The sequence below is a fragment of the Cebus imitator genome, unplaced genomic scaffold (assembly GCF_001604975.1).
Source record: "Cebus imitator isolate Cc_AM_T3 unplaced genomic scaffold, Cebus_imitator-1.0 Scaffold73, whole genome shotgun sequence".
NCBI classification, from domain to species: domain Eukaryota; kingdom Metazoa; phylum Chordata; class Mammalia; order Primates; family Cebidae; genus Cebus; species Cebus imitator.
Window position 1 is genome coordinate 27,557 of NW_016107388.1, and position 12,255 is coordinate 39,811.

The window sequence follows — 12,255 nt, forward strand, 5'->3', positions numbered from 1 at the left end:
ATATATATATATATATATATGACACTCAGTATTGGAGATATATATATATATATACACATATATATGACACTCAGTATTGGATTTGGCTCATAAGTGTGCCATAAATGCTAGCTGCCATGAAGCTGGTGGTGGTGATGATGATATCTGATACTTCTTCCTGGCAGTTCTAGGGTATCTGAAGACATCCGTCTGTGTAAGATGATTGTGTAATATGGAATGTGTAAGTTGATTGGAGATGGAGTCTTCCAGAATGAGGCACTTCAGTTGTTGTTTTGGCTCAAGGCTCCTACCTGGGCCCTATCTCACCAGCAGATAGACCATGAGTACAGAGATCAGTATTTAAGTTCATGAGTAACTAATGCAATTTAAAAACTTCCCGCAATGATTCTTTCTGCAAAATTCAAGCCCAGAGAAACGTTTCTGTCATATGAACCACCTTCTTAAGATGTTGTGTTAATATCTCACAAGTGACAATGGTTTCAGCCTTTATGATGAAACATATACGTGTGTGTGTGTTTATGTATATATATATATATACATACATACATGTATAAACTGTATCACAGTTTCTATATCTGTATCTGTGTCACAGTAATCTGGGTATTCTGATACAGATCATAGGAACCTGAAACCCAGGCTACTCTAAGGAAAGCCATTCTTCCCTGCCTGCAGATACTTGACAAATGATTAACGTCCCTCTGGCTGTAAGCAGTGGAGGGACCTGGGGGAATTACAGTGAAATGAAGAACAATTTCATCTTAAAATATCAATAATTAGATACCTATTGCCTTAAGAGATTGCTTTTCATGCTAATGGAAGTCCAGAAACTGTGGTCAAGGAGCTTTTATTTTGGGCTAATTGGTAGCAAAATTACCTTTTGAAAAGAGAATTACTTACATCTTCCCTGCAGACAGTAACCAAGAAAAAATCCCTTGGAAACCTTTGGGGCCTAAGAAAGAGCACCATCCCTTCCAAAGTTACTAAACTACCCCTTTGTATTTAAGTGATTCATCTTGATAACGTTAAGTAGGAATTCAGACTCTTCAAGATTTTCAAGTTTTTATCTTTTGAGTGGGAACATTCTAGAGTGTTGTGAAAATGTGTCTGCATGTCCTGCACTTAGAAGGCTCCCGGCCCCCGCCCTCTGGCTTATCTCCCTGGGAAATGTCAGCTGGATTTCTTGTGGCTCTGGGATCCGTCACTGTCCAGCTGGACACTGGTGGAATGCCCAGCTCTGCAACCCCAAGCTGTTCTGTTCTTAATCCCGTGAGGCAGAAGCGCCAGAAGACAAGAGGCGTGAGCTCTGAGGAGCAGGGATGGCATTTCATGTGGCTCTGGGAAGTCACTGATATTCAGAACTGGGATAAAGCTTAAAGAATCTCCTCCTGCTCCTCATCTGCAGATAAGAAAGAGGCCTGAAAACACTCCCACTGCTGAGGTCATGCAGTGGGTGGATGGCAGAGTTAGGCTGCATCCCAGGTCCCTGACTGTAGGGCCAGTGTTTTTAAGAAGCATTTTCTGATGGGCAGAGAAAGAGGGAAATAGAGAAAACACTCACAAGGGAGCTAAGATTTTCACAAAGAATAAAATGCATTTTTCAGAGTAAACATAAATGAAAAGCCATTATTTCCTCTTGACAGCAGTGAGGCAAACTTTGGCGCACCTTCTCCTGCTAGAACTGGGAATTGCATCTCGTTTCAGTGGGGATGGCGTGCAGACGTGCACTGACGGCAGGTGCACAATGGGACTCACCAGGTGTGCAGTTAGGTGGATTTTTGTATGCAAGACATGACTGGGGGCCGGGCACGGTGGCTCACGCCTGTCATCCCAACACTTTGGGAGGCCCAGGCAGGTTTGGTGCTTTGCAGGGTCTTTCATTTTCTACTCCTGATGTAGGGGGTGAGGCTGACAGCACCTCGCTGGGATTGTAGCCCCATCTGCCTCTACCCTGCAGTCAGGCCCATGGGTAGTTTCAGTTTGCACAAGCTGCCTGCAAGGACACCGGGAAGTCACAGGAAGCGGAGGTAGAGGGAGGCTTGTTCCCCAGACGCAGCCGGGCCTGCTCACTCCTGGGCAGCCCCGGCCACCGCCACGGCCAGGTACGCTCTTATGCTTCACTCCAGATGAATGGAAAGTCTTTAAAAACACAGACTTTGTTTTCGTGATCCTCATGAAAGACTCACAGGTATGTCACGGAAATGGAAACAAAGCTTTTAAGAAAAGTTACAGATCTTGAACATCAAATTTCCAATTTCCATGTAATTTTAAAATTCAAGTTACTTGCATCTGTGGCAGTTGATTATAGCACTGGGAATTCAGGAAAGTTTATATTTAGGTGCTCAGATGTCATTTCGGATCTTCAAGTTGGTCTGTAGGATGAGATGCACTAGACCAGAAACACACACAGGTTTTCCTTTTGCTCCCACCCCTCCCTCACTCCCACCCTGGACCATGAGAAAGCAGGGCAGGCTCTTCTGAGCCCCAGGTTTGGATCTTCTGGGGCAGGGCTGTCTGTGGCTTCACCTGTCCGTTCCTTTTCTTCCTACAAGATCCCCGCTTAGCGAGGGCAGCTTTCGATACCCAGCCCTCAGCATAGTGTCTGACCCGGGGCAGGTGCTCATAAATCCTCCTTGAAGACAGGAAGGAGGAACATTCAGTGGCTGTGGCACAAGGTGTGGACAGGCACGGAAAATGCCCAAGAAGTCCAGAAGAAATACCGCGTGGGCACTCGGGAGTGAATGGAAAGGCATCTGCAAAGTGTGCAGCGTGCAGAGGTGCAGGCATGATGACCAGTGTGACTGGGCTGGGGCCAGGGGGTCACAGAGAAAAACAGCGAGTGATAAGCCTGGGGCATATGTGGGGCCCAGAACACAGACCTCCTGTGCTAAGGAACGCGGATGTCAGCCTGAAGACCATGGGAACTGCAGCACAGAACGAGGTTCTCAAATTCTTGCAGCCCATGGGAGGGCTCAGCGAGGGGTGTGGTGAGGATGGAGCTGAGGAAGTGTGGAAGGACCTCCCTGGCAGGGGCAGAACGGAGGCACCTATTGGAGGGAGGAGACGGCAGCCTGGAGCCCAGAGAGGTAGACCAGAAGACCTGCCAAGAGCCGCTGCTTCCCTATGACCCAAGTGTGCCTGGTCTGGGAAGCCTGGTCTTGGTTTTGAGACGTGAGACGCTTGTGGGTAATCCTGAGCATGGAGTTGAGAACTCAGGCTGCTTGGGGCCTGTGCAGCACCAATGAGTTGTGTCTGATTTTGTGCAGGTTACAGAACCCTGGGCCTCAGTTTCCGCATTTCTAAAAGGGGCATTGAAACAGAACCAACTTCCGGATTTAGTGAGGAAAATGCATGTGGCGTTTCCCTTATGACATGAGAACCTGGTCTGCATTAAGTGTTTAGTTAGTGGGAGTTGCCATCAAGGTCATAACTGTTAATGGACTTTTCTGCATGGAGGGGAGGCTTCGGTGGTGAGGGAGAGGTTGAAGATTAGCAGGGAAAGGAGATGATGAATGTAGAGAGGCCCGCACGGGTGTGGGTGGGAGGGACGTGCTGGGTGCAGAGAGCAGAGGGGATGGCAAGGCGCAGTTGTGTGTGGGGCTCACTCTGCCTCCCCTCCAGGCTCGGCGTTACTCTCCTGCAGAGCCTTTGTGGCGCATGAGGAAGGCGAGCTTTCATGCACATCCTGGGATCAGAGACCCTCGAGCACTCCTAGGACCATGTCTGGGTGTGAATGAAGTGTGCCTCTGGGTGCATATTGCATGGGTATGTGTACGAGTCAGAGCTGAGGACAGGAGGAAAGTCTCAAAGCCTCTGGGCCTTTCACTTATATGCCACATTCCTCTCGAATTCCTTCCCAGACTCTTGGATGATCGCTCATGTTTGGCACAGGTAATGGGCCTCAGAGGGACTGTGACCTGCGAGTCAGGTGGTTTCTGGGCCTCTCCTGAGCCACCCCTGGCCCTGCACTGGGGCACTCGGTGGCCTGTAGGCCCCGTTCCTGAACACAGGCATCAGCTGGGTGAGCCGCTTCGCCGCCGCTTCTCCAGTTTTCTTTCCATCAGCGTTGGCACCTCTACCGCATGTGTGATTCAGAAAGCAAAACCCGCTTCTCGGTAAGCAGCCTGACATGTGGCACACACACACAAAGAATTCATACACGATGAGAAGAGGAGGCTCGGCCGCACACTCGGACTGTTTTCCCATGATGCGTGCAAACGTCCTCATGCACCCGTCTTTATATTTAGGAGGTGATTTCACATTTCCAGAATCCTTTTGCAGTAGTCTCAATTGCAATGAAACAAGTAAAGGAAGAGGAACAAGGAAAGTGTGATGATGAGGAATAACCTCTTCCATCCCTGTCCCGGTGAGATGATCCATATACTGTTGACTCTTAAGTTCATTTACCTCTGTTTCCAACTTTCCTTCTTGCTAGTTTCAGGCTGTCAGTAATCAATTTAAAATTTATCTAAGAAGTTCCAAAAAAAAAATCTGGGGGTGAACTACCCAGGGCATCTGAGGCTTTACATGGCAAAAACGCATGTTGGGGGACGATTCCAGTGCCAGGCCTGCTGACTCCTTCAGACTCCAGGATTCATTAAACATTTTAAAATAACAGAAAAAGAATGCTTATGGTAAAAGTCTGTTAAGCACTGATGTTTGTTAGACCAAGAAGGGCTTTCCCAAGAATAACACAGAGCAGCCTCATGGCGGAGGAGAGAAATCCTGGCGAGGCTGTTCCTTCTGGCCTTGTGGTTAATCTTTTGTCCATGAGTCTAAGGGTGAAGGCTCTGATGGCTTTGCTTTCTGAAGAACAGACATAGTGTACTAAGGCTTTTGTTTTACTGCTGTGTGTTTTTTTTTTTTTTTTTTTTTTTTACAGGGAATGAGGACACCGTGTAGACTGTGAAGCCTGTAAAATACCAAACTGCGTTTGGCAACATGCACTCCTGAAGACGGGAGTATAACCTTTCCTTATCCCCAGGGGGACATCCCACAGCTTGTGATGATTTATGTAGCTGGGGTCTGCAGTGCTAATGCAAAGGACTTTGCCCACTCTGAAGCTCCTCTGTAGCCCAAGGTGTGGCCTGTGAGAGGACAGCCTGCGACCAGCTGTGGGCTGAGTTACCCGGGGCCCCCGAGCAGGTGGTTTGAATTCTAATGACAGGTGTTATCTACTTCCTGTGTCAAGGACAGCAAGCTTGCTTTCTCTTGCACAGACACTGGAACCAGCATATTTCTTTTTAAGGAAAACTTTTCAAAACCAAGCAGATTTATTTCTACCACAATCTGGAGGCTAATTCCCTGTGTGATGTTTGTTACAGCCTTAATTACACAATATCAAAAGTGCTAGCTCTGCACCTCGCAATGTGCCTGTGGAATCACTTGATTTGTTTTGGCCCGACTCTTCTCGCTTGCTCAATAATATGAATCTTGGCAAAGAAAGGGGAGCCAGAGTCCAAGTCCTTATGACTTGGAGTTTGCAACCCAAGGATAAGTGAGGGTTGTGTGTGTGTGCATGTGTGTGCATGTGTACATATGCACGTGTGTGGGCATGTGAGTACATGCCCGCTCACTCACCACCTTTCCAACAGCTCTGGAAGTTGGGTTACAAAAATGTTGAATTTGTATATATTGGGAAGGAAAAGAAAAGGAACGAAGTGATGAAGGAATGACCAGGTGTCTACACTGGCTGCAAAGGGTGCTGGCCCAGGGCTGTAGCTCAAGCGACCCCAAGCCCAGGCAGAAGCCAGTACCAGCTTGACAAGGAGCACCCAGGGGCGGGGTGGGGAGAGCAGGGCCCACACCCTCTGCTGTCTTTCTGCACTCTTGTCATCGGCTCTTTGCTGCTCTTGTCACCTGCTGAACTCTCTGGTGTTTGACACCAATAGGGGCAGGATGGCCTGGTCCTAGAGAGGTTTCAGAAGCATTTGCGACAAGAACCAGGGGATATCAGAGGACAGGCAGCTCCAGAGCGATGCTGTGGATGGCACCCACTCCTGCGGCGGAACGTCAGAGGTTCTCATCCAGAACTGACCTTCATCAAGGATGTGACACAGCAGGACCTCCCCCCCAGGAGAGGGCGCAGTGACAGTGTCTGACACGGCGTATACGTGCGTGAGAATCGAGGGGGTTTTTTGGTTGATTCAAGTTATTAAACAATTTTTTACTAGCTGGACTGTTTGCACATTCCAAAATTGTTGGAGGGAACAAAATAACTTCCGGAGAACTGAGATTTGGCGCCAAACTCTTACAAGGGGAAAATGCACAGGGGTTTTTGGAAGACTGTTCTGAAAGTGATTCTGTAGCAACTAGTTTATAAGCTACTTTTAAACAGAAAGAAATACGTATACAGAAATCTCAATAAATTCATTATTTTGAAATAATTTATGGTTTTCTATCTATTTCTAAAATGTACTCAAAGACAGGAAATAATCTTCTCCAGCAAGATGAGAGGATCAGAAAGGTTTACAGAACACTCAGGGATAAAGAGACCTACTGAAATCAAAGCACAAGGCGAGTCATAAAATAACGAATGTTTGTATTTGGCTTTAAAGTTTGAAAAGTCTTTAACGTGCAGAGTCTTGGGCACAGGAGTGAAAACTAAATGGTGAATAAACATCTCCTCTTTTCTGCACACATTTTTGGTACTGCTAATTTCTTTGATTGTGAAAGTAACACTGTTGAAAACTTAGGAAACGGAGCTTAGAGTATGAATTCAAAAGCACTGTTCTCATGACCTAAGGGCAGTAGACCATGATGAACATTTTGGAATGTTTACTTCTGGTTCCAGAAGTGTCTAACTACAAAAGGGAAATCATGTTGTTCCATACCGACTTTTTAAAATTTACATCATGGAATGAGCATTTCCTCGTGCTATTAGATACTTTTTACAATTGTGAGAGGAGGCAGGGTAGCCATTCAAATCTCTGGCTCGGTGAGGATTTCATCATGCAGCCTGAGCTCCCACTCCCTCCACGGCCAGCTTCAAGATACTCTGTCAAATGGCGACTGAATAATAGGACCTTCCTCCGACTGTGGTTACATCATCGCCATTCCATGAACTCTGTTAGCGGGTACACAGGCTTGCTGATACCATGCACCTGCACCTGCCTGCTACTGTTGCGAATGGCGAATGGCTGCAGAGTGCTCCATCACACCGAAGCATGTGTCCTCATTCTGCAGAACACCTTTCTGTCATCACAATTGCTCACCCAGATAACAAACACTGTCTCGAATATTCCCACACATAACGCCTGGGGTCCCCTCTGCTTTCTTCACTGACCCCCTGCCCCTCCAGAACAGATTCTTGGAAGTGGGTCCAGGCATGGCTCTCTAGGACTGTGCTGGGACTGCTTTGACGGCTTGCCATTTTCATAAACAAATACTTCTCCAGAAAGTCTCCCCTTTCTTAGTATTTATCTCACCACGCTGTGACGAGGAGTGTGTACCTGAACTTTCATGGATATGAAAGTCTGTGTGGAAAACAGAGGGTGTGTTTGTCTTAAGTGGCCTCGCACCTCCAGGCCAGGGTCCACAGGAACGCTCCATAGTTTGTCCAATGAACAAGTTGAATCCTCAAGTCATTTCCAGAATGCTAGGAAATGAATTTCTTCAGAAACTGCCCTAATTACGATGACCTCCTTTCTACCGGGATGCCCACGGCTGCTCCAACACCATTTCCCCTTTCAGCTGTCCCTTTGGCCCTTTCCCTCACCCCTCTGCCCCCTGGTTTCATTTCCAGCTGGTTCTTTCTATTGTGCCAGAGAACCAAGGCCTGCCTTGTCCGCCACAACAGCCAAAATAAGATACTCACAACTCCAGTCCTCTGTCACGCCGGTCTCTTTCCAGGTGCTCAGTGGGCATCACCAAGGATGGCGCAGAGAGAGGGCATTTCCCAGGATGCAGGAGGTCAGCTGGACAGTGCTGGGGTGTGGGCCATCATGAGGTCCTCCCATATCACAGCATCACCTCCTCAAGGACAGCTGCCTGGGCACAGTCCCACCATATTTCTTTATGAAATGTGTGGCATTTTCCATTCCTCCTTCACTTGATCATCTTTTTTTTTTGAGACAGAGTCTGTCTTTGTCACCCGGGCTGGAGTGCAGTGGGACAAACGCCGCTCACTGGAGCATCAACCTCCAAGGCTCAAGCTATCTTTCCACCTCAGCCTCCTGAGTAGCTGGAACTACAGGCTCGTGTCACCACATTCCACTAGTTTTTTTTTTTTTTAATTAAATTTTTTGTAGTGATGGAGTCTTGCTATGTTGCCCAGCTTGTCTCAAATTCCTGGACTCAAGCCAGCCTTCTGCCTTGGCCTCCCAAAGCCCTAAGATTACAGGCGTGAGCCACCGCACCCAGCCCTGACCATCTCTTTACATGTGATTCGTCTGGAATTGAAACTCCCCAAATACAAGGATTATATTTCCTTTATTCATGGCTGTATCTCTGCGCCTAATCTCATATCTGGTACATGGCAAGTTGTCAGTGCTTAGGGAAGAAAGGGAGGGAGGGAGGAGGGAAGGAGGCCACGGCGGGCCACTGCCTGGAGTGGAGGCACTGTCTTGAGTTGGCTCAGGAAATGTGACATTGCCTTGTGGTTCTGCAGTTGTGGCTGCTGTTGTGAGCCGATGGTGACTGGCAGGTGTCAGAGAGGAAGGAGCAGATCTCCCGCTTGGTTTCTCTTGCAGCTCCCCAAGGGGCTGAAACCTGAACTGGAGGAGGAAACTGGAGAGGTTTGGGTTGGATGGGAATTTATGTTCTCTTAACAATGTGGTTTGAACACTTCAGTCTTAGGAGGTGTCATGCAGAAACACGTGCACATGCTACTATGTATTTTTCTAGACTCTAGGACTCCTCAATTTAGGTTGGAGATGTTTTCTAAATATATACAGTAACTTAAGCTCTTGCTAGTGTGGCTGAGAAAAGAATGGGTGGTAAAATCTTATTCTAGATTTGTTACCGTCTAACACTGAGACCTATTCTAAATCATTAGCCTCTGTGGGCTTCAGATTATCAAATGGAAAGTAAAATGAAAACCTGGGTGTGAGGCACTTTGGAGGGGTGTGTGTGTGTGTGTGTGTGTGTGTTTGCACACATGCTTTTTACAGAAATACAGCATGTTTTATACGTATATGCAATGCAAGAAGTATATATATTCTACATATATGGCAGTACAGAAACACCTGCAATATATTCTATGCAAATATGGCCTTAAAGAAACACTCATAGTGTATTCTATGCACATGTAGCATTAGAGAAGCAGTCAGACTTCCATGATGAATCTCTCATTGATAAACTAGCTAGTGTTTCTTTAGTGTATTTAGAATCCGGTTACGTTTCCCCTGCACTCTTCCTGGAAGTGCCTGGAACTCGTGAGGACATCATTGCATCATTTGGTGATTCCTTGCCTTTCACACGTGTCCAGAGGGTGCCTGATCTGAGGCTGCCTTGCTCTGGACTTGCTAATTCTAAGTCAGACACCACGTTGTCCAAGCACTGCCCTCTGCCTCTCCTGTGGGGTGGGGGAAGGAGCTGATGGTGGGTAGGAGACCACAGAGGAAGGGGTGAGGCGGCTCTGGGCACCTCCGGAGTGAGGGGCAGCAGGAGGGCCCTGGGGCTTCCATGTGGGGGCCCGGGGCGCATCTCACACTCACACTCCACCTCCCGTCCTGGGCCGTTGAGACCATCTGGAATGTCTCACATCTCCCGGAATTGTTGCTAACCAAAACAATTTTGCTGGTCAGCCAGCTTCACAGACAATCCACTGCAGAATCAGGCCTGTCACTAATATATTAAATAAGCACCCAGTTTCCCAGACACAGGCGGCCCCTTCCTTCCTCCTCTCTTCCATTAACCTTGCAGCATTCCCATGATGACTTAGGGTAGAGTTTTGTTGCAAATATTTGAAGCCAGTTTTAAGGCACGTATTTCTTCACCCTCCACCCTTGGGGTTTTTCCCTTTGTGTTTATGAGAATGAGCCATCAATTAACTCCAGGGACCTCAGGAAAGTGGGCATGGGTCGCCAGGAGATCGTGTGCTGTGTCCGGGGAAAGCATTGCTGGTTAGCACGGGCCTCCTGCTGTCTCGCACCCATGATGCCGCGTCCGGACCCTCCAAGGGAATGCCTGTCCTGCAGGACTCTCATTTCTTTACTAAAACATCTATAATTTTCCTTCAGATAGTATTCGAAGCTTAGAGGAAGGTTGAGGTCAGCTCCTATTTTTTTTCAGAACTAATATTCACCTAGCCTTAGTTAAGGAATTGGCAAAGAGCAAGTGCACATGGCCTGCATTGGCCTGGTCATTATGCAGAGGGCGAGGCTAGCATTGAAATGACGCTGAGGACATGAACTGAGCTGAACACGCCGGGAGATGCCAGCTCCACACTGACTCTGATGCTCCTGCACGACCTGAAAGACACTGGGAAAAAACGTGGACTGGAGCATTAACCCCGACTGTCTACTTCCAGGCTTGGCTTTTTGGTCTCTCCTAATTTAAAGTGTATTTTGTATCTATTAACTTATCGTCTATAAACTTGTTTATTCACAAAACATTTATTCGGTGTCTGCTGTATCTCAGGTGTTGTAATGAACTTCGGCAATGAAAGAAATTCAGAATTCCTCCCACGTCAGTAGGGAGACAGGCTGACTCCAGTAGCAGAGATTAGCAGCAGAGGGAAGGAGGGATGTGAAAGTGAGCACAAATGTGCAGGCCCAAATGAGCAAGCCCGGAGCTTGGGTGGGACCATCGGACACAGGATCGGTTGAAAGCATGTGTCCTTTCTCATCAAGAGCTAGCACAAGCGTTTCTAAAATGGCGGAGCAATAACCACAAAATTCCGTAGAATCTATTAAGAACCATCGTGCTCCATCAGTATGTTCTCCAGCATTTTATTTATTTATTTATTTATTTTGAGACAGCGTCTCACTCTGTTGCCCAGGCTGGAGTGCAGTGGCATGACTGTGGCTCACTGCAACCTGTGAGCCAAGTGATTCTCCTGCCTCAGCCTCCCTAGTAGCTGGGATTACAGGCATGCACCACCATGCACGGCTAATTTTTGTATTTTAGTAGGGAGACAGGGTTTCAACATGCTGACCAGGCTAGTTTTGAACTCCTGATCTCAGGTGATCCGCCTGCCTTGGCCTCCCAAATTGCTGGGATTACAGGCATGAGCCACCAAACCAGGCCCCAGCATTTATTTATTTTTTAAAATTTTCCCAAAGGAGAGAGAATCTAGGATGTTGGGCATTCTCTCTGTGTGAAACCCCGTGACGAAGCATTTTATGAAGTCAGGAATCAATTGTCATTCCAAACACTTGCCCCCATTTGTAAGTTTATTGTTTTAAAATCAGATTTTCATAAGCATGAACATGCTATATATTTAGATTGAAATCCATCCATATCTATAGCTCTCACAAGCCTCTAGGTTACTATTCATTTAGTTAGGCAAAAGATTAGGTGAATCAAAGGTGAAGGCAATAAAAGCAGAGATTGTGAGTGACAGAGTTCCCAGGGGCTTTGCAACTAGACCTGTTTGGCTTGAATCCAACTTAAGCTTTTTAGCCTCTTTCCTAACCTGTAAACAAACAAACAAACAAAAACAAGTTATTAACTACTTTCTAGGTTTGTTGTGAAAATTAAAAATAATTTTATTCATAGAAAGCATTTAGCAATGTACCTGGCATTTAATAAATGCTTACTACGTACATGGTACCTTGTTTTATTGTAGCGGGTTTTAAATAAGATAATGTAAGTAGTGCATCCAAAGAAGAGATCAGCAGGGAATAGGAGGCTTTGCTTTCACATCTGACTGCAATGTGGGGTTTTATCTCTCCATATTTTTTTCCTGAATCAAGAAGTCTTCTTCATTATCTTGTGCTTGACAACACCAATCTCGAAGAAACACTAGTTTTTGAATCTCTTGGATAAACAAGTAGAAAATCACTTCCAGATTGACTTATCCCCAATCCTCTCTGGCATGGGTACTCTTTCTGGCTGAGGGTCCCTAGTGGCGATGGTGGGAGATCCGCCTCTCCTGTTCTGCTCAGGTGAGATGAGGAAGCCACACAGCTGGGCTTTTCCGTCCTCAGGAAGGAGAGGGGCTACATGCCGCTCATCAGCAAGCCACCTCCACAGTGGCTGAGGTGGAGCTGAGCTGCTGGTGCTGACTCTGGGGGCATTACAGACACAATGCTTCTTTCTGATGGAGTGCAAGTGCTTCACAAGACCTTACACCCCTTCTAGGCCAGATCTAGA